Consider the following 21,624-nt stretch of genomic DNA (forward strand, 5'->3'; position numbering starts at 1 on the left):
GCCTCTGCAAGTGTTTTACAGCCAGGGAAGGAGATAAGAGTCTGGAGTCTCTTCCCAAAACCTGGCTGCTGGTTTGTTTGGCCAGGCATAGGAATAATTGTGTATTCCCTGGGGCTGTCCTTATGGGGAGAGGTTTACTTATGTGCCCTGGGTTTATTCAGTGCCTCTTCAAAGTGATGGAAACTGATTTCATTGAAATGCCAGGGGTGCCAAATGTTTTCCCCAGCCCGAGCTCGGAGCCAGCCCAGTGGGAAGTGGTTTAATGGCCATTTTCCCACTCCCTCGGGGCAGCAGCACTGGAGCACTCGCACCCAGCCGTGCCCGAGGTGCCGAGTACTGGCAGGAGGCAAAGCCGGGGACGGGGCAGTAGGAGCTTGCAGTGCTCCTGGAATCGCAGAGCTGGAGCTGTGGGTTAGAACTCCCAGGAGCTGCTGCCTCACTCAAACCTCGTTTCAAGCTCCGCATCCCTCCTGCTCCCTTGGAATGATTGTTGCTTCTGTTGTTGCTCTTTCCCGATACATGATGATTATTATTGTAAATTCCCACTCCATTTCTTCCATAGCCCTTTGCTTCCCAGAGGTGGTGCTTTAGGCAAGCCCCTCCAGCCTGGGAAGGTGCTTTTGGCTCCGCACTCATTCCCAGTCCCCATGAGCAGCTGGACCTGTGCTGCCCCAGCAGGTGCCTTTCCTTCCTTCCTTCCCTGCTGCACTTTGGCTTTTCGAGGGCTCTCTGGGGGGCTGAGGGAGAAGTTCTTTGTCATTCCAGGGCAGCATAAGCCCTGATCCCACTAAAAGCAGGAGGAATCATTTCATCCTTGTTTTTGGATACACCTTTAGTGTTTTCTCTCTTTTGCTGACACTGTGTGGTGAAGCAGCAGCTCCCTGGAATAATTTTTATTTGTAAAACAGTGAATTCCCTGCTGGAATCCCAGTCACAGCCCCCCAGATCAATGTGCAGTTTAAGGCCTTACACCCTGACCAGGACAAGTTCCTGTCCTTAGACATGGAAAACAGGGGAGAACTCAGACTGGATTGGAGCCAGCATCCAGAATGGGGAAAGTGAGGCAGTGTGCTTGGAGAAGGCTGGGGCTGGTACAGGGGGTGTTCCCCGTTGGATGACACCCGTGTGGAGCCGATCCTTCTCTTCCTTTGTCCAAAGTCCGATGGCAAAGGAGTGAAGAACCCACAAGTGGGGCCTGGAAGGAAAACAGTTCTGTTAAAATTAGGCAAAGAATGCACTAAGTAAAAATGGACATCCTTTTTATGTGTGAAAGAAAGTAGGGGAAAAATGTTGAAAAAGAGTTCTTTTATTTGGTGCCACCTCTCATTTTTTTATGGATAAAACCCTCTAGTGAGCAATCAGAACAGGAGTGGGAAAGCCAGGAGCCTTTGACTTCCACAGTGAACTTAATTTCCATGCTTAATTTTAACAATTTCCTCTCTCTCTCAGGACAGGAAAACCCACTTAACTTGTCCCATCTTTGCCAAAAGCTTTGGTGTTTGAGCAGCCAAACCCAAGGAGCTCTGGCCCCACCAGCCTGTACTGGAGGGCCCCTGGTCCTGCCCGTGGTGTGGGATGAATCCCCAGTTGTCCCCAGAGGGGGCTGCCCTGGTCCCTGCAGTGCCCAGCACCTGAGACAGAGAGAGCCCTGTCCAAAGGGGCCTTTGGCACCTTGTCAGGAATGTGGCAGCAGCCCCAGGAGCAGGCTGGAGGTGAGAACTGGGGCTGTGTTTGAGCCTGACCAGGTCAGCTCAGTGTTTACCTGTGGGGGGAGCTTGGCCCCACACTCTGAGTTGAAGCGGGATCAGGGTGACAGATGCTGCATTTTGGGCACCCTGAGAGTTTCTCTTCCCCCTGGAGCTTTCCTGCAGGGATGGGGCAGGGCAGGGAGCAGAATTAACCCTGCACCTCCCGTGGACACTGCTGGCCTTTGTCTCTCTGTTGTGCCATCAGCCTGGGGGAATTTGCTGCTGCCGCTGCCACCCCACCTGGGGGCTGCGTGCTCCTGGCAGCCCTTCCCAGCTCCACACCCGAGCTCCAGCGGTGCCTCTGGGCTGTGTTGGGAGCGTTTGCTGGGAATGGGCCTCATCCCTGGAATATCCTTTCCTTCCAGAGTGGATGGGCAGAGCTGCTGGGCTTGTCAGCTTCAGAGTTTGATTGCAAAAGTCACTGCAGGGAAGAATGACAAGGAGGTTTGTCAGAGTGGTGCTGTCAGACCCCACCTGCCAGTCTGTGCTTTGGGTTGGAGGTTGTTGTGTATTGGCCCTGCAGGCAAGGAATGTCCCCTTCCCACCTCAGCCCAACAGCTCCCAAGGGCTCTTCCTGGAGTACTTATTCTTTGCTTCCCTTTGGGCTAACTTAATCTCCACCCTTCCATGAGCAATTCCTTGGCTTCTCCTGGAGAAAACCCCACGGCAGAGGCAGTCTGCAAAGGAGCCCAGAGCTGTGCTTGGAGCAGAGAGTGCTGAGAGCTGCGGGTGCCTCTGCTGCCCCAGGCTGGCAATATCCCCATGGAACAGACTGGGCAAATGGGATTAGAGGGAGCACAAGTCCCTTCAGGGAAGGGGTTTTCTCCTGTGCACATCAGGCACGGGGCAGGAAGGGAACTTTGGAAATCAGCTGATTTCCCCCAGAAAGCATCACTCACATCAGCATGGATGACATGACTTGTGCCCACCGCTCACCATGCACCCGGCCAGAATCAAGAGCAAAGGTTGGTTTGGGTGTGAGCACTTGAAATAACTTGGAAAGAGAAGCAATCACCTTTTGCTGCTTCTTTCTTTCTTTCAGATGCTGGGATTGCCTCTGTGGACATGTGCTGAGCTCTCCCTGCAGGGAACCGTCAGGCCTTAACAGCTGTGAGGTTGTGTTCTTCTCAGTGGGGAACTGGAAATAATTATTAATTAATTAATTGCAGAAATGTCTTCTGAACCTTTCCCCTTTCCTGGTAGATCTTCTCTCTCTGCCTCTGAATTTACAGCTGTTCCCTGGTGTCAATGGCCCTGCCTGAATTCCTTGCAGCTCCTCACTGGGAAAACCTGGGGTGACTGAGAGGGGACACAAGAATTGTTTGTGTAGGAAAATGGGAGGGGATGTCGAGGGGAGCAAGGTGGCATTTTTGAGGGAAAAGCTGAGGTGATGTTTAGGAGAGAGAATGCACATTTTTGGGGCAGAAAAGAGTTAATATTGTAGAGGAAGGAAAATTTGGGGGGTAAAACTTGATGTAACCTGTAGGGGACAGAATGAATATTTTGGCATAGGCATAGAGGAGTAGACAAATAAGGAAAATTTTGGAGGCAAAGCGTGACAAAATCTCAAGAGCAGAGAATGATCACTTGGAGGGAAAAATGAGGTGATGAGTACTGAGCATGTGGGGAAAATCTGAGCTAATCTCTAGGGGAGAGCATGAACACACTGAGGTAACATGAGGGAATCAGTTGTGGGCAGGTAGGGAAACTTGTGTAAAAAGAACATTAAATAAGCTGTAGAAAGAACATGTTGAGGTAAAAATGAGGTCATCAGTAGTAGACAGATGGAAAACTTTGGTGGTAAATCTTGATAGAAGCTACGTGGTAGAAAGTAAATAAATATTGAAGGAAGAAGAGGGAATCAGTAGTGGACAGGTAGGGGAATTTTGGGGGGGTAAAACTTGAAATAATCTAGAGGTTGAGAATGAATATTTTGAGGTAAAAATGAGGTAATAAGTTGTGGACAGTTAAGGAAAATTTTGGGGGTCAAACTTGAGGTAATCTCTAGGGAGAGTATGACACACTGACATAAACTGAGGCAGTCACTGGGGCTAGGCAAGGAAATTTGGGGTGTAAAACTTGGGAAGATCTGTAGGGCAGAGAATGAACATATTGAGGAAGCAATGAGGTGACCAGTAGTCAAGAGGAGGTAGAATTTGGGGGGCAAACCCTGAGGTAATTATGGAGGAACAGTAAGTGTTTTTGAGAAAAAATCGGACCTAATTTGTAGGGGACAGAATGAACATTTTGGGGATAAGACAGACAGAACTTGCATGGTTTTGGTTTTACAATCTGGTCAGTATACAGGGGACAAAATAGACATTTTGGTCATAAAATCCTAGTTAATCTGTAGAAGAAAGAACTCCTATTTTGAGGTAAAAAGGAGGTGATCAGAATTGGGCAGGTAGGGAAAATTGAGGGGGTAAAATGTGAGGTCATCTCTAGGAGAGAGCAGGAGCATCCTGAGGTAAACTGAGGGAATTGCTGTGGACAGGTGGGTAAATCTGGGGGGTAAAACTTGAGGGAATCTCCATGGTAGAAAAGGAGTATTTTGAAGTAAAAATGAAGTACTCTGTGGTGGAGAGGTACAGAAAATGTCGGGGGTAGAATCTGAGGTGATCTGTAGCAGAGAGAATGCACTTGATGGGGTAAACTGAGGTTTTATGGCCAGGTAGGGAAGTTCTGAGGGGTAAAAATTGAAAGTGTCTGTAGGGTAAAGAATGAGAATATTGAGGTGGAAATGAGGAAAGAGGTAGTGGACAGGTGGGGAAAGTTTTGGGGGCAAATCTTGTGGTAATCTCCAGAGCAGAGAAAGAATGCTTCCTTGTAAAAAATGAGGAACTCAGAAGGAGACAGATGGGGACATTTTGGGGGTAAAATCTCAGGTCATCTCAAGGTGAGGGAAGGACTATTTGGAGGTGAACTCAGGACTCACTGTGTCCTCCTTCCTTGGCAGCAGCTGGCAGGGAAGGGAGAAGAGGCCTCGGGCTGGAGAGGGGCAGGAGAAAGGCACTGTGGGCAAAGGGACCTCCCTGGCATCCCCAGGGCACCTGTGGGGAACAGAGTGGACACTTTGGGAGCAAAGGGAGGTGAGTGGATTGTCCCTTTGGGGGATGCTGGGATTTAAATCATTCTATCCATTTGCCTGCTGACATTTCCCAGCCCAGGGGCTTTGGCTGCCAGGGCAGCACAAAGATTGTTCCCTGTGTGGTGCCCAGATTTGGGGTTAGGCTTTGCTAGTTCACATGAATTCTACCCAAAGCCCTGAATTGCCACTGGAATAGCCTCCTAGTGCCTCCTGGAGCATGGATATTCCCATGCAGAGCTGCCTATTTAACAGCAGGTGTCAGGAAGCAGCAGAGCTTCCAGGGAAGCTCAGCAGGGTCAGGGCAAGGACAACTTCATGTTCCATAGAATTTGCTGTTTGTAACCCTCATCCCCCAGCCCCCCCCACCATGTCCCTGGGGCACCTGACAGAGTTCCCTGGAATTCAGCTGCCTGCACCCCCCGAGCTCGGGCTCCAGGTGATATTTGGAAGCAGGAGAAGGCGCTGGCCGGACGCGCTCCCAGCCCGTGCTGAGGCAGCCCCTGTGCCCATGGGAGGAGTTCTCTCCCTGCAGGAGCAATTTCATTGCAGAGCCTCTGGAAGTTCTTTTCCCTCAGGAAAGGGATGCACATCCCTGCCTTCAGGGCACCTGCAGTGTGAGCCACCTGTGAAAGCTTTCCATCAGTTGTGCAGTTCCAGCTGGCTCCCCAAAAACTGCCAACTGAATCCAAAGAGATTTCTCTGCCTCTGACCTTTCATTTGAAGGCATCTCTGAGGGCATTGCTTGGCATTTCATTGCTGTGGGGGAAGCTTGCCTTGGCTTTAACGCTGCTGAGGGATGATATCCTCAGGCTGGAAGGGAAGGCATTTTGGGTGGCTGGGACATAGCTGGCAGGTGTGTGGGAGGTCGGCAGCGGGAATTGCTGTCTGAGCCCCTCTGCAAACAGCCCGTGCCGACATTCCCCGGTGCCAGCTGTTCCTTGGGGTATTTTTGGGGCGTCAGTGGGGTCTGTCGGGGCCGAAGCATCTCCAGGTGCCTGTTCAGAGCAGCCCCTGGCCGAGGGGCCGCCCTTTATCCATGTCCATCCCAGCGCTGCCCAGGCAGCCCGATGCCCATTCCCGGGATGTGTGTTTGGCATGCTGTGTGCCACAGGCAGGACACTGCAGGCACAGCTCCTCTCTGCAAATCCAAAGCACAAGAGCTGCTGGTTCCCTTCCTGGGGCTGCTGGCCTTCTCCCTCCCCCCGTTCCCTGCCAGCTGGGACACACAGAAGGAGCACCAAGGAACACTCCTGGCAATGAGCAGGAGTCACTGAGAGCTCTGTGCAGCTCTGGGCCACAAAAGCTGCCTCAGCCGCCACTGTGATTTTGGCCTGTGAACACTCACCTGCGGGAAATGCCCCTCTGCAGGCAGGAGCAGCTCTGACACTCTCCAGAACTTTGGCCATGGAGCAAGTGAGCCCTCAGGACTTGCCTTGCTTCTTTCTCCCTGGAAAGGGACGTGGAATGAGCACCTTGACAGCTGTTGGGGAAATCCTGGAAAGGGCAGGAAATCAGGGCTATGGGAAGAGTTTTGTGCTGTCCCCCAAGCGATCACCTGTGGTGTTCCATGATCAGGTGCTGGCCATGGAGCTCTGCCCTGTAGCCATGGCAGGGGCTGGGGTGTAAAGCAGCATTAGCATAAAAGAAGGAGCTGTATTTGCAAAGGAATTACCTTGCTGGCACTTGGCATTGCCATGCCAGGCAGGACATTGGCAGGAGCTGAGATTGGCTTGGTTGGAGCAGGGTGCTGAGAATGGCCAGGTGTGGGTTCAAGGCCCAGATGAGGCATTCACATAAGGGTTCGACTTGGTGCTCCTTGTGTATCCATTCCCACTCAGGAGATGCTGTGCTCTGGAAATAAAGAAGAAACAGTTTCCACTGGACTTTCAAAGCCAGAGGTTTTTGCACTGGAGAGTGCAAGGCGCAGAGAAAGTGGGGGGGGGGGGGGGGGGAAGAAGGAGAGCATCAGGTACCGGCTGAGCGGCCCGAGCCCCGGCCCCAGAGCGGGCGCAGTCAGAGCAGGAGCGGCAGCAGCCGACTCGGCGCCAGCGCCCGGCCCGGGGGAGCGGCTCCTCCCGGCCGCGGCGCTGCAGCCGCGCTCGCTGGGCGGGAGGCCCCCGGGGGAGCGGCCCCGGGGCGGGGGGAGGCGGGCGCTGCTCTGCGCAGGGGGTGCGGCGGCCTCGGCAGCGCCGGGGCCGGGGGAGCTGCGCGTCCCCGCGGGGGCTGCGGGCGGGCCCGGGCCGGGAGCGCCACCGCTCCGGTTCCGCCCCACGGGGCGGGCGGCGCTGCGGGAGCGGCGGCCTCTGGGGGTGCCGGGGCCAGCACGGGCGGTCCCCGTGCCCCGCCCGCTTCCAGGCGCGATCCAGCGCCTGCTCCGGGGAAGCGCCGCCCGCCCGGCACGGCCCCGGCTCCCCGCGGCCGCGGCGGGACCGTAGCCGGAGCTCCGGCGGGACCGCAGCCCCGCGCTGGCCGCAGCCGGAGCGGCAGCGCCGGGCTCGGCCCCAGCGCCAATCCCGGAGCGGCTCTTAACCAGCCGCGGCGATCCCGATCCCTAATGCCATCCCCAATCCCACCTCAGTTCTCCGAGCCCGGGAGCCACACCCCGCCCGCCGAGGGACAAGCGGCTCGGCCCGGGACCCCCAGCAGACACCGACAGGACTCGGACCCGAATCCCCGGACCCCGTTCCCGGTCCCACCTCAGCGCCTCGGGCTCGGCGCAGCGCCGGGAGCAGCCCCCGGTGCCGGGCTCCGCACAGCGCTCCGAACGACGGTCCCGCCGCAGCCCGGGACGAGCAGAATGAGCATCCAGCGCACAAAGCGGAGCGGGCGCGGATCCGCCGGCATTTACAGGCGCGGGCGGGGCGGGGCGGGGCCGGCACAGGTGTGAAGGGCGGGGTCCGCACAGGTGCGCGGGGCCCCAGAGCGGCTGCGCGGGGCGGGGCCGAGGGGATTTAAGCCTCGGGAATCGGCCCCGCCGCCATTTGCGCGCTCGGTGCTCGGTGGGAGAGGTTGCGGCCGGACCGGGTTCTATATTTCTATATTTCTGTGTCTCTGTATTTCTTTTTTCTTTATATTTGTGTTTGCTTCTCTTCTTCTAACCCTCTCTGTTCTTCCCCCTCTGCCTCCCCTCCCCCACCCCCTACACCCCCCCCCCCCCAACCCCCCCCCCCAACCCCCCCCCCCCCCTCTCCCCCCTAGCCCTCCCCTCCCTCCCCCCCCGGCCCGGTCCCCCCCATCCCCCCTCCCTTTCCCCCTACACGCCTCAACCCTGCCCTACCCCTCCATCCCCCCCCCCTCCTCCACCGTTCCTCCCCCCCCCCATCCCGCGTCCCCCCTGCCCCCTCACCCTGCTCCCCTTCCCCTCCCAATTTCCCCCACCTGCCCTCAATCCTCCCCCTCTGTCTCCCACCTTTCCTTCCACCTCCCCGTGTTCCTCTTCCCGCTTTCCCCCTCTGCACCTTGACCCCCCCCCCCACCTGTGCTCCGTCCTCGTCCTCCCCCCCCCTCCTTTCCTGTCCCCCCACCCCGCCTCTCCCTGCACACCCTGAACCCCCCACCTGCCCTCCTTCTTTGACCCCCTCTGCTCCCTTATTCCCGTCCTCTGTCCCGTCTTTCCCCCGCAGCCGCGGGGCTCGGGGCGCCGGAGAATAAAGCCCAGAGGGCCGGAGCCCGGCGCCCCTGCCCTCGCTGGAGCCCCACACGGGGCCGGACCCGCTCGGCGGGTCCCCTGTGCAAACAAGAACACCGCCGGGGCTCCGGCTTTCCACACATCACACTGGGGATCCCCTCCTCAGGAGGGGGTCCCGGGGGGGGGGGTGGGTTTCAGGGAGGGGGGTGTGTTGGGGTAGGGTGGGCCCCCTCCACCGGAGGAGGGGGTCCCGGGAGGGGGGTGGGTGGGTTTCGGGGAGGGTGGTGGGTTGGGGTGGGCCCCCTCCGGAGGAGGGGGTCCCGGGGAGGGGTGGGGGGGGTGGGCCCCCTCCGGAGGAGGGGGTCCCGGGAGGGGGTCAGGGTGGGCCCCCTCCGGAGGAGGGGGTCCGGGGGAGGGGGGTGGGGCGGAGGGGGGACTTTCCCCCCCCCCTCCAGTCCCCGCCCCCTCTCCCGGACCCCCTCCTCCGGACGGGGCTCCCCCTGGCCCCCTCCCCGGGACCCCCTCCTCCGGACCGGGGCCCCGGGGGGGGGGGGGGGGGGGGCCCGACGGGAGGGGCTGCTGGTTTGGCCTGTGGTCTCTATGTCTGTTCATGCTGCAGAGTGACGTGACCCCCTCTGCTTCCCCCCCACCCCACCCGCCCCCCTCCCTCCCCCCCGGGGCCCCGGGGGAGCCCCGTCCGGAGGAGGGGGTCCGGGAGAGGGGGCGGGGACTGGAGGGGGGGAAAGTCCCCCCTCCGCCCCACCCCCCTCCCCCGGACCCCCTCCTCCGGAGGGGGCCCACCCTGACCCCCTCCCGGGACCCCCTCCTCCGGAGGGGGCCCACCCCACCCACCCCTCCCCGGGACCCCCTCCTCCGGAGGGGGCCCACCCCAACCCACCCACCCTCCCCGAAACCCACCCACCCCCCCCGGGACCCCCTCCTCCGGAGGGGGCCCACCCCAACCCACCACCCTCCCTGAAACCCACCCCCCCCCCCGGGACCCCCTCCTGAGGAGGGGATCCCCAGTGTGATGTGTGGAAAGCCGGAGCCCCGGCGGTGTTCTTGTTTGCACAGGGGACCCGCCGAGCGGGTCCGGCCCCGTGTGGGGCTCCAGCGAGGGCAGGGGCGCCGGGCTCCGGCCCTCTGGGCTTTATTCTCCGGCGCCCCGAGCCCCGCGGCTGCGGGGGAAAGAGGGAAAGGGGAGGGATGAGATAGGGTAGGGAGAGGAGTCGGGGTGCGTTGGGGAGAACGAGGGGGGAAGGGAAAGACCGGGTGAGGGCGAGGGATGATGGTCAGAGGAGGGGGAGAAGGGGAAGAGAGGGGAGTCGGGTTGGGGAGCGGGGTACGGAGAGGGGAGAAAGGAGGGCTGGGGGACAAAGGAGGGCTGGGGGGGTCGGGGATGCGCAGGGGAGCAGGGAGAGAGGGTGGGGGGCGCTGGGGAGAGGGCAGGAGGGGGGCTGGGAGGGAAAGGGAGGGTGTGGGGGAAAGAACTGGGGGGGTAGGAAAGAGGTGATAAGTGGGGGAAGAAGGAGGAGGATAGGGGCAGGAGAAAGAGGGGGAGGAAAGAGGGGGAGCCCGGCCCAGCGGCAGCCTCACCGACTTCTGAGCGCGCAAATGGCGGCGGGGGCGATTTCCGGGCCTTAAATCCCCTCGGCCCCGCCCCGCGCAGCCGCGCTGGGGCCCCGCGCACCTGTGCGGACCCCGCCCCGCGCACCTGAGCCGGATTAGGGGCCGCCCCTGAAGCCGCGCCCCCGGCCCCGCCCGGGACCGCCCCAGAGCCCCGGCCCCGCCCGGCCCCGGGGCCCGCCCTGCCCGGCACGGGGGCGGCTCCATCGCTCGGGGCCCCGCCCCTCTCTCCCGGGCCGGACCCGCCCCGCGCACCGGGGCCGCTCCCGGGACCGGGGGTCCGGGTCCTGCTGGGGGCCGCTGCGGGTCCCGGGCGGTGCCGCCTCTCCCGGCGGGATTAGGGCTGGCATCGGGACCGGGAGGAGCCGCTCCGGGACGGGCGCTGGGGCCGAGCCCGGCGCTGCCGCTCCTGCTCCGGCCGGCTCTCCACGGGGAGCCGGGGCTGTGCCAGCGCCCGGGCAGCCCCGGGATCCCGAGCCGGGCCCGACGCGCCGGGCCGGGCTCCGCTCAGCCCTGAGCCCCTCCCGGAGCCCGCCTTGGGCCCCACGACGCGGCCCCGGGCTCTGCCGCCAGCCCCGGACGCGGCGCTGAGTCGCTGCTCCCGAGCTCTGCGTGAGGCCGGGGAGCCCGGCTTCGGGCTGTGCCTAAGGCAGGACTTGGAGCTCAGAGACACAGACTCGCCCTGGCCCGAAGAGCCCGCTTTGAGCATCAAAACACGGCATTTAGGCTTTAATTCAGGTCCAGCAAAACGCAGCACTTCAGTTTCTCTTTGTGAGCCCAAACACACAGGACTCATTCTCTTCCTCAAGCCCTGAAAACAGGGTTTAGTCACTGTTTCTGAGTCCCAGCTCTGGCCATACCAGCCTGCTCTCAGGACTCTGTAGATAGAGAAATGCTGTTAGCAAGGGTTCTCTTGCTATTTTCTAAGTCTGTGAGAGACTTCTCTCTCTCACAGAAGAGGTGGCAGGGAATGTAAACAACCAAACCACCACCTGCAACCTTGAAAAGTCTTGATAATGGTACAGTAGAAAAATATTTTGAGAGTGGATGTTTTAGGATTTTAGCCAATCACCCCCAAGGGGAGGCTGATCGTTTGTCCAATTAGACTATGAAGAAAAAAGTCTATAATAGAGTTTGTAAAATAATTAAATAAATGAATCTTGCTGCACAATTCCTGCCTGCTGGATCTTCTCTCCTCCTCCTCCTCCTCCCTGCGGCTGCAGGACACAGTGATATACCCTAGGGCCTCGGCCTGCGGTAATAGGACTCCACAATGCAGGATTTAGTCTCTGCTTTTAAGCTCTGCGCCTGCTTTTGAGCCCCCGAAACGCAGCACTGGGTCTCTTTTTGTGAGCCCAAAACCGCTCCTGTCCCTCGGGTTCGGAGCCCCCAGAAGTGCCCGGGGCCACAGCTGGACCCCAGCTGGGCACCAGCAGCTGCTCCCTCACCCCCCGTGGGATGGGGAAGAGACCAGAGACAAAATTCCAGCTCAGAACAGTTTAAGAATGGAAACCAAGACAAATACAATCATTTGAGATTAATGACAACACATAATAACAGTGAGAGCAACAAGAGCAGTGGTAACAATAATGAACAGGAGAGGGAGAAAAACCCCTCCACACCCCCCTCCCTTTAACATTATAAATCCAAAATTTAATCCAGAGCACCAGAATCTCCCACTGTGGGGGATTTCCATATTCCTGTTACTTTCTCTGTGTTCTGTCCTGGGGATTTGTGGACTGAGGGAGGCGCTGGCTGCTCCTCTGGGCAAGGGGAAGGCCTCTGTGCTATTCCCATGAAGAGAACACCTGGAATTACTGCCCTGGGAGCCCAGTCCGGTCCTTCCAGTGACTGGGGGGCACCCAGAGGGTCTTTACATGAAATGAAAATGACATCCTGGTCCAGTGCATTGACAGCAGGATTGGACACTCCTGGCCAAGGTGACCAGTCCGTGGGAATCGCACCGGTGACCATCCAGGGGGGATTTTAAGTTGGATTCTTGCAGATTTCATCGTGCAGAAGCTCCAATTCTTTTTGGCACCTCTTGTTCAAATGTCTCCCCACTGGAAGAGGTCAATTAGTCTTTGTAATGACCTGACTGCCAGAGGCAGGGAAAAACAATCAGCGTTCCCTGAACGCCTCCATGACTTCCATGTCCACCTGCACCGAGTGGCCGATGGGCAGGAGCCTGCCCAGAACAGGCTCAGAGATGGGGCTTTCAACCCAAACCATTCCATCATTCCATGACCTCCCCCGGTATTATTTTTGCACTGTTCCCTCTCAAATTTAAATTCCTAAATTTAAATGGTTTATTAAAGCAAGAATTTTTTAATTATTCAGGAATAAAAAGGGAAGCATCACACATACAAGAATCATTCCTACACCCACCAAACCATTCTTAACTGGAAGCCTATTCCCTCATCTCTGCCCTCGTTTTGCTTTCCTGGAAAACCCTGTGATCCCACAGTTTCTCCAAGAGATCTGCTGGGAGTACTGCAAGGTCTGCTCTGTCAGAGTGCCAGGGGGGTTTACAGCACTTGTTCCTCTGCATCTTCACCCTTTCATCAGCTTTCCCCTGGAACGGTGTTGTGGGAGAAGCTTGGAATTACCAGAAATGGATCAGGTTCACATTTTTTCCCCACCAGTTTTCATCTGGTTTGAAATTCCTGGAATGACCCTCAATTGTGCCCTGGAACAGTGCTGTGAAAGGATCAATCAGAAGAACAGCCTGAAAGCAGAAAACCACCTCCAGCAGCAGCCGGAATGATCCCATTTCTGTTCTTACCTGCTCCTGCCAGAGCTCCCAACAGCCATTTCCATTCCAAAACAAGAGCTATGGAAGACATTCCTGCTGTCTGTGAGGGTGAGGTGGCAGTTTTGGACGTTCTTTGCTGTGGAATCAGACAACAAACAGCATAAATAATCTTGGTGGTCTCTTCCAAGCCAAACCACCCCGTGATTCCATGCGTGGATCAGCACCTGACCCAACTCCATTCCAGAAACCTCCTCCCACTAACCCAGAACTTTCCTTTTTCCGCTCAACATCAGGGATTTGCTGCCAAGTGCCCCGGGCAGGGGACGCCTCAGCCTTCCCTGGGATGCCTCAGCATTCCCTGGGGTGCCTCAGCATTCCCTGGGCTGCTGTTCCACGCCGATCCCGTGTCCAGCGCCGTTCCGGGCTGCAGTGCCGGGCTCTCCCCACAAGGCGGCAGCACCGGGAGCGAGCAGCCCCGGCTGGTCCCGCTGTCTCGGGGCAGCTGCGCCTTTAACCCGCCCGGAGCCGGCGGGGCCGTGAACACAGCGGGCAAAAACCCCAGCGATCCCCTTTATTTCACCCCCAGAGGCACAGGATCGCAGCATTCCCTGGGCTGGAAGGGACCCACAGGGAGCATCGAGTCCAAATCCTGGTCCTGCACCCCAAGAATCCCACCCTGTGCCCGAGAGCCTTGTCCAGACCCAAACTCTGCCCCCAGGATCCTGAAAACACAGCGGGGCTGGGAGAAGGATGACAATGGAAGATTTTTTATATAGATCTCCTTGTATGATCATTATATAATATCATTAGATCGCCCAGGAACCCATCCCTGTACCTGGACAGCCAGAAGTGCACAAAATCCCAGCCCCTCCCAAGATGCAGCTCCTCACACCAAACCTTGGGAGAATCCCTGGTGCTTCCAACACCGCTGCAATCCCACCTGGAGCTGAGCTTACAGGGTGCTCTGCCTAATCCACATCCAAGCCTGGATAGCCCAAAGCCTGCAAGAAAAGAGGAGGCAAAGTGAAAAGGAGTGAGGGGGAAAAAACCAGAGTTTTAGGTTTTTCCTCTGTTTGCAACAGGATTGAAGGGCAGGATGGAGAGGTTTTGTGGAAAAGAAGTACCAAAGGCTGCTTCATTCCCAGCAATTAGCGCTGCTCAGGTTGAATCCAAGAGGCCCAATCCACCAGGTTTAAACAGGAGCGGCCGACAGGATGGGTTATGACACAGATCTGTGAAGCTGGAGCCTTCTTCCTTCTCCCGGGCTCTCCCAGAAATTCTCCATGTCCGGACGTGCTCCCGCTCTCCCCGCTGGGGAGGACGGACTTGGATAGCCCGGGTGACTGGTGAGCCTAAAACAATAAGTGATGCAGTGATCCAAGTGTTTTTCCCCAGGAAATTACATATTCTCTGGACCTGGGATAACCCATATCCCATGGCCTTCTCCAGGAAGAGTCCCAGCTGGATAGGGTCTCCCAGAAAGGATTCCATAGGGGCTCACCTTTTGCTTGGAGCTCGGCTGAATTCCTCAGCAATGCCAGGGAATGTGGCCATTGGAGGCTTTGGGCAGATTAGGCTCATTTGCGTTTTTAGGTTTTGTTACCGTCTCTCAGACTTCCCACTGGAATGTGGTCTCCAAGGAATATGTAAATCCCACTGGATTCCTGCTCTTTCAGACAATTTTTTGTACCATTCCTGTACAAAACGAGGCCCCCTGTTCGGATGCTTTTCCCCACCGTTCCCCAGCAGTTTTATCTGCCAGTGCATTCCCTGTGCTGGTTGGGCTCTTCCCAGATCTCTGAGCTCCTTCACAAGGCAGGAGATCCATTTGGCCCAGGAACTGAACCCTCCCGAGGAATTGTCGGATGCCATCTCCACATTTCACAGCTGATCCTTCTGCTCAAAGGATCCCCCTTTCTTCCCTCCAGCCAATTCCAAGCCTCGCTGCCCCCAGCTGGGAACAGTCTCCAGGCTGATCCCTGCAGTCTTCCCTGACGGGATCCTGCTCAGGAATCCATGGGCTACAAATTGAAGAATTAATTCTTCCCACCCCTGCCCAGTTCTAATTCCAAAGGATTTGGTGTCTGCCTTACCCGGCTGGAGCCTGCTTCCAACTCTGTTCTTGCTGCTTCTGCTGCTTTCCATTTCCCAGGAATTCCACCAACGGAGCGACAGCGTTTTCCACCTCCTCCTCCAGGATTCCCTCTGTTGCGTTCGGGTGCTGGAAGGATATCAAAACCTGGGCCTCACTATCAGGAATTATATCCCCGGATCCTTTCCAAATGTCACCTCTTCCCAACAAAGCACTGGCCATCCAAGGAATTCTAGAGAGCGATGTGCTGACCGCTGCTTACTCCTCTGGAATGTCAGAGCTTGGAAAAAAAGGGCAGTTGAGGCTTTTCCTGGTGCTGCCCATGAAGTGTATTTTACCTAAGTGCCCCTGCCCATGCCTTTGCCTGTATCCGCCAAAAATCCACCCGTTCATTCCCCAGCTGCTGCCTCCCTCTTTTCCTGGATCCAACAGAATTTTAACAGGTGAATATTCCCCTCTGGAAGAGCACCTTTCATTCCAAACCTAAGAACAAACAAATGAATCACTTTCCTTCGACCTTCCTTATTAGGATTCCACTGAGAGCAGTGGATGGAAAATGATCCTCTCCTGGTCCCTGCTGGATTCCAGGAGCAGGGATCCTTTCCCTCTTTCCCCCCACCCCCCGCGGTGCCCTCCTCCCCCTCCCGCCCCACCCCGCACCCTTTTCAGCCTTTCTTCCACAGCTTTTGCCTCCGGACCTCAGATCCTTTTGGTCTCCAGGAGCTCCCAGCAGCCCCACAGCCTTTCCTCTCCCATCCTGATCCTTTCTCCAGGAATGGAGCTCTGCATTGCAATTCCCTTCTCTTTTCTCCGACAATTCCCACCAACCCAAACCTAAAGCTGACACAAGGAACGCTCGGTGCCCACAAATCCAAATCCAGACCTGGCCATCCCTAAACCAGCAACTCCCGGACAATTTGCGTTCATTCCAACCTAACACTGAGGACTCACCTAATCCTTCAAAATTCCCAAGAAATATCCCGTTGCCTTCAGCTCCCAGGGGATTCTGCTTCGTGCTCACACGGATTTGGGACTTCCCTGAAAAACCCGTGCAGGGCACGCTGGAATCCCCGATCCCGTGAATCCGGGGAGTGTGAAAAGCTCGGTCCAGCCTGGGCCCCCAGAAATTTTTGCCAAATATCCCCCAAGTCCTCGGGACAACAGAACTCTCTGGTACTGCATTTTTGGCGTTGTAAAGCCTGGAATTACTTTATTCCTAGTGCTGGGCTCTGGATGTGGCCGAGAAAATCCCGGCCTCCACACAGACCCAGATTCCAAACTTTTTGATACATTTGAGCAAACCGAGAAATTCCCCTTCCCTGCTTCTTCTTAAGGGCATCCTTCTCTTCCCTTACCCGGCCTGCTCTCTCCCACTCGGCTGGGTTTTTCCCTTCCCGTGCTAATTAGTCCCTACTTCTAGGAGGTTTAGGTACCTTTCTTCCCTGGCAGGGATTTCTTAACACAGCTACCGAGGCTTTGGGAGTCTTCTTTATCTTCTACTTTCTGGAAACACACCCTCTGATCCATAAATGCCACAATCCAGATGCCCAACTTCAACAAGACATCCTTTTCACCTAAAAACACTCACTCTCAACTCTTAGATCTTTTAAAGATTTACCCCCGCAAAATTCCCCTGGTTTTCCACCGCTGAATTCCTCTGTCCTGATTCCAAGAATTTCTTGAATACCACGGGGCTTTTCTCAAGATTTACCCCCACAACCTTCCCTACGTGCCCACTGCTCACCACCTCATTTTTCCCTCAATGTCTTCGTTCTCCACCCCAGAGAGTTTGTCAAGTGTTGCCTCCAAAATGTTCCCCCTCTGTCCACTATGGAGTTCCCCATTTTGCCTTCAAAATATTCATTCTGTCCCCTCCAGATTGCATCCACTTTTACCCCCAACATTTTACTTCCTCTACAATATTGATTAAACCTTTTCCACCCCAAAAATGTGCATTCCCTCCCTTAAACAGCACCTCAGCTTTTCCCTCAAAGATGCCCCAGAGAGAAACACCAATTTAGCCCCCAAACTCCCATTTTCCTACACAAACAGTTCTTGTGGCCCCTCTCAATTCCCCCAGGCTTTCAGCAATTCCCTCATCTCTGCCCTCCTTTTGCTTTCCTGGAAAACCTTGCCATCCCACACTTTCTCCAAGAGATCTGCTGCGAGTACTGCAAGGTCTGCTCTGTCAGAGTGCCAGGGGGGTTTACAGCACTTGCTCCTCTGCATCTTCACCCTTTCATCAGCTTTCCCCTGGAACGGTGTTGTGGGAGAAGCTTGGAATTACCAGAAATGGATCAGGTTCACATTTTTTCCCCACCAGTTTTCATCTAGTTTGAAATTCCTGGAATGACCCTCAAATGTGCCCTAGAACAGTGCTGTGAAAGGATCAATCAGAAGAACAGCCTGAAAGCAGAAAACCACCTCCAGCAGCAGCCGGAATGATCCCATTTCTGTTCTTACCTGCTCCTGCCAGACCTCCCAACGGCCCTTCCCATTCCAAAACAAGAGCTATGGAAGACATTCCTGCTGTCCGTGAGGGTGAGGTGCCAGTTCTGGATGTTCTTTGCTGTGGAATCAGACAACAAACAGAGCGTAAATGATCTTGGTGACTCTTCCAAGCCAAACCACCCTGTGATTCCTTGTGTGGATCAGCACCTGACCCAACTCCATTCCAGAAACCTCCTCCCACTAACCCAGAACTTTCCTTTTTCCGCTCAACATCAGGGATTTGCTGCCAAGTGCCCCGGGCAGGGGACGCCTCAGCCTTCCCTGGGATGCCTCAGCATTCCCTGGGATACCTCAGCATTCCCTGGGACGCCTCAGCATTCCCTGGGGTGCCTCAGCATTCCCTGGGCTGCTGTTCCACGCCGATCCCGTGTCCAGCGCCGTTCCGGGCTGCAGTGCCGGGCTCTCCCCACAAGGCGGCAGCACCGGGAGCGAGCAGCCCCGGCTGGTCCCGCTGTCTCGGGGCAGCTGCGCCTTTAACCCGCCCGGAGCCGGCGGGGCCGTGAACACAGCGGGCAAAAACCCCACCGATCCCCTTTATTTCACCCCCAGAGGCACAGGATCGCAGCATTCCCTGGGCTGGAAGGGACCCGCAGGGAGCATCGAGTCCACATCCTGGTCCTGCACCCCAAGAATCCCACCCTGTGCCCGAGAGCCTTGTCCAGACCCAAACTCTGCCCCCAGGATCCTGAAAACACAGCGGGGCTGGGAGAAGGGTAACAAGGGAGGATTTTTTACATAGTTCTCCTTGTACGATCGTTATATAATCTTATTAGATAGTCCAGCAACCCATCCCTGGGCCGGGACCCCCACCCCTGTCCCGGGACACTCATCCCTGGGCCGGAATACCGATCCCCCGCGGCCCCCACCGTCCGCTCGGGACTGTCCCCGTTCCCCGCTCACCTCCGAGCCCGCAGCACCCGCCCCGGTGCCCCCGGCCCGGCAGCGCTGCTCCCCGGACTCCCCGCCATTGCCGCGTCGGGCGAAGAAGGGCGGAAATTACCGGGACCACACCAATGTGGCGATGCGACCTTCTCAAGATGGCGGCGGTGGAGGACCCCGCTCCGTCTATTCGGCTGCCTGAATGCTCCCGCCTACCCCAGGCGCCGCTGACCCCACAGTCGGTGTCCGCATAGCGGGAAACGCCTCAGAAAATTGCGTGCAAGCGCTGGGCTGGCGTTGGTGTCGGCGTCGCGTTCAGGCAGCCGAATAGACGCAGCTAGAGGGGGCCTTCCCTGCCACCATCTTGAGAAGGTCAGAAAACAGCGTAAACGACCGCCATCTTTAGTGTGGCGATGACCTAACTTCCGGTTTTGCCGCCATCTTGGGTGCTGGCAGAAGCCACTTCCGGTCGAGCCGCCATCTTTAGTGTGGTACTCACAAGGCCCCCGCCCCTCACAAGGGCTTCTGTCTATTCAGCTGCCTGAATCCGGCCCGGATTCCGACGCCGACCCCGCGCTTTCCGCGCGATTTTCCGCGGTGGTCCCCGGTGCGAGGACACGGGTGGTGGGGTCACCGGCGCCGGAGGCGGGCGACGGCCCCGCGACCGGCATCGGCAGGGACACCTCTCCCAGGGGCCTAGTGAGTCCGCCATCTTGAGTGTGGCGGAAGTGTCATCCACCCTCTGCAAGGTCCTGGCAGGTTCGAATAAAAACGCCACTTACGCCGTCCCGAAAGCGCCGAACTGCGCCTTCCTTTCCGAGCCGCCCCCTTGAGAGCGGCACGCGGGCGGCTCTATTCCGACCGTGCTCGCCCGGTGCTCCCCGCCCCGTGTCGCGCTGTGACCGCGCCTCTGCTGCCCGGCAAAACCGGCCCCGCCGGGCCGCCCCCCGCGCTGTCATTCGTCGCGGTCACCGCCCCGCACGGCGCCCGCTCCTTTGCAGCGCTCTGGCCCCGCTCATGCACGGCCGTGTCCCTTGGCGCTCCGAACCGTCCTTCGCCCCTCCCCTCCGCTGCCAGACGCGGCCCCGCTCGCTCCTTGCCCTTGCCACGCTCGGCAGCCACCGAGGCCGCCGCCCTCTCGGCTCCCCCGGCCCCGGGCGGCAGCAGCGCCGGGGCGCCGTGCCGGGGCCGGCAGTGCCGCGCTCTCGCCACCAGGCGGCAGCAGCGCCGCCCAGCTCAGCCCGGGGCCGGGCCGCGCTGCGGGGCACGGACAGAGCAGAGGCAAAAGCCGGCTCAGGGCGCTCTGCAGCTCCTGCAGCCCGAGCCTCTCGGCTCCTGGCGCCAGGCACTCGCTTCTTCCCTTCCTACAGAAAAACGCCGCCTCGTTATTCTCAAAACTTGCTCATCTCTAGTCCCAGCTTCTTATATTCCTATATGCAACAGAGTAGAGAGAGAGAGGGCTGGCTTATTTCAAAATGAATCTACATCTAAATCAGTAGCATTTGTCTACAGATGTAAAAACAAAGAACTTGACAGGTTTGGGGATTCCACGCTGTCATACACACATCCCTCCCGGTGGATTTTCTGGCAGTTTTGGGCCCCTCTGGGGGAGGGCACCCAGCATTGGCCCCCCTCATTCCCCACTCACCTGCTCCTCCACTGCATCGTGGCTCTCCCAGGGACATCGGGGTGCCCCAAGTGACATTCAGAGCCCCCGAGTCTCCACCCCCGCCCCCAGCCTTTTTTCCTCACCCCCAAAGAAGGCACAAAACGGGACAAACTTTCATAAAAAAGCAGAACGGCACTTTAATAAAGCCATTTCCATGCATACATCCCCCAAAAAGGGGCTTGGCTGGAAACACGGGGAAGGTGCAGCAGAGGGATGGGGAAAGAGAGGGATGGGCAGCAGGATAGGGGGCTCTCAAGAGAAGGGCACCGTGAGGGAGAGGGACCGAGCAGCCGATGCAGACAGGGACAGGCAAAAGGACAGTGAGAGGGACAAAGAAATACAGTCACACTGCAGCACAAAGGAAAAAGGAGAGCAAGAAAGAAGGAAAGAGAAAGATGCGGGCGGCGAGGGAGACAGAGAGAGACAGAACAGGGAGAGGGATTGAGCAGAATTTATTCAATAAAGGTCAGTATGGATTTCTTAAAAGAACACCAGGACATCCCTATCACGCAACTCTGCTGTCTGCTTCAACTTCACAGCTGTCAGGGAACATTTCTCCCCCCTCTCCTCTCTGCGGTGTTTATTAAATAAAGAGTGAGTATTTATTTCTTAAAAGAAAAACAAGAGAGAGGAGGCAGTGAAAGGCAATGGCATGGGGAGCACACAGGACAAGAAAGCAACACAAAAGACACACTGGACAGAGAGAAGAAAAGAGCTGGAAAGTTGGATGCAAGAGTGAAAGAAAATCAGGAACAAACGCCAGGACTTTAATTAGAGAGTGTGGCTGATGAACGTGCCAGTAAAGCACCGGCTCGAACAGAACCTGCTGCTGGCACGGCTCGGCCCGGCACTCACTAATTAACATCTGTCTCTCGGCAGGGCCATGAACCCCCTTCTGGAACAGGAGGGGAAAGCTCTGGAACCAAAGGCTATTCCCAGGGACACTGCATTTCAAGCACATTCTCAGCAAACACATCCAACTCAGCACAGAGGCACCACTGGAGCTCTTGCTTGGGGCTGGGACAACTGGGGACAGGAACGCCCACAAACCCTTGGCACAGCCAAACACCACAACTCCACCATCCCCAGGGAACTCGGGCAGCCTCCTCTTCACCTCTGCCCTTTTCCAGCAGCCACGGCTAGGACCGGGCTGTCAGAAACGGCATTCCCTAGGCAGTTCATCCCAGCAGAGAGGGAAAGAGCTCCTGGGAACATGAGCACGACCCACATCTTCCACCTCGCTCAGCCCAGAGTCCATCCAGCACTTACCGAGAGCCGCTGGGAGCTGAAATCCTCCCGGCCCCTGCTGCCGGGGAAAGCCTGCCTCCAGCTCCGGCTCCCCCCAGCTCTCACCTCCCGGCAAAAGCAGCTCCAGCATTGGTGGCTGCTCCCGGCTGCGGGAAGCCGCCGCCCTTTCGGGCAAGCTGATGGCTCGGGGAGCTCCGGTGCCTGCTCTTCCTCGATGCTTTTGTGTCTCCCTGCAGCTCCCAGCGCTGGACAGGAACACAGGGAGGCGGTGGAGGGGGTGAGAAGCCCGGCCCGGTTGGCTTCTTGTGTGTGTGTGTCAGTGAGCCAGGGCTGGGACAAGGACTCATGCTGGAGCTGTTGCCCTTTGGAGCCATTTTAAA

At 57.5% G+C, this 21,624-nt stretch overlaps 3 long non-coding RNA genes across 3 annotated transcripts; all 3 read right to left on the reverse strand.

The window, feature by feature from the left end:
* Window positions 1–1,288: 1,288 nt before the first annotated feature.
* Window positions 1,289–6,757, reverse strand: LOC138113430 (uncharacterized). The gene is made up of 2 exons (XR_011152166.1): window positions 4,684–6,757; window positions 1,289–2,886 (listed from the first exon to the last, which is right to left on the reverse strand). It is a non-coding gene; the product is annotated as an uncharacterized lncRNA (long non-coding RNA).
* Window positions 6,758–12,889: 6,132 nt separating this feature from the next.
* Window positions 12,890–14,412, reverse strand: LOC138113406 (uncharacterized). Its single transcript, XR_011152145.1, has 4 exons — window positions 14,347–14,412; window positions 13,970–14,197; window positions 13,736–13,846; window positions 12,890–12,981 (listed from the first exon to the last, which is right to left on the reverse strand). It is a non-coding gene; the product is annotated as an uncharacterized lncRNA (long non-coding RNA).
* A 531-nt stretch (window positions 14,413–14,943) lies between these two features.
* On the reverse strand, window positions 14,944–18,428 carry LOC138113407 (uncharacterized). Its single transcript, XR_011152146.1, has 3 exons — window positions 18,349–18,428; window positions 17,401–17,506; window positions 14,944–15,066 (listed from the first exon to the last, which is right to left on the reverse strand). It is a non-coding gene; the product is annotated as an uncharacterized lncRNA (long non-coding RNA).
* Window positions 18,429–21,624: the final 3,196 nt, after the last annotated feature.

Source organism: Aphelocoma coerulescens, chromosome 7 (genome assembly GCF_041296385.1).
Source record: "Aphelocoma coerulescens isolate FSJ_1873_10779 chromosome 7, UR_Acoe_1.0, whole genome shotgun sequence".
Classification (NCBI taxonomy): domain Eukaryota; kingdom Metazoa; phylum Chordata; class Aves; order Passeriformes; family Corvidae; genus Aphelocoma; species Aphelocoma coerulescens.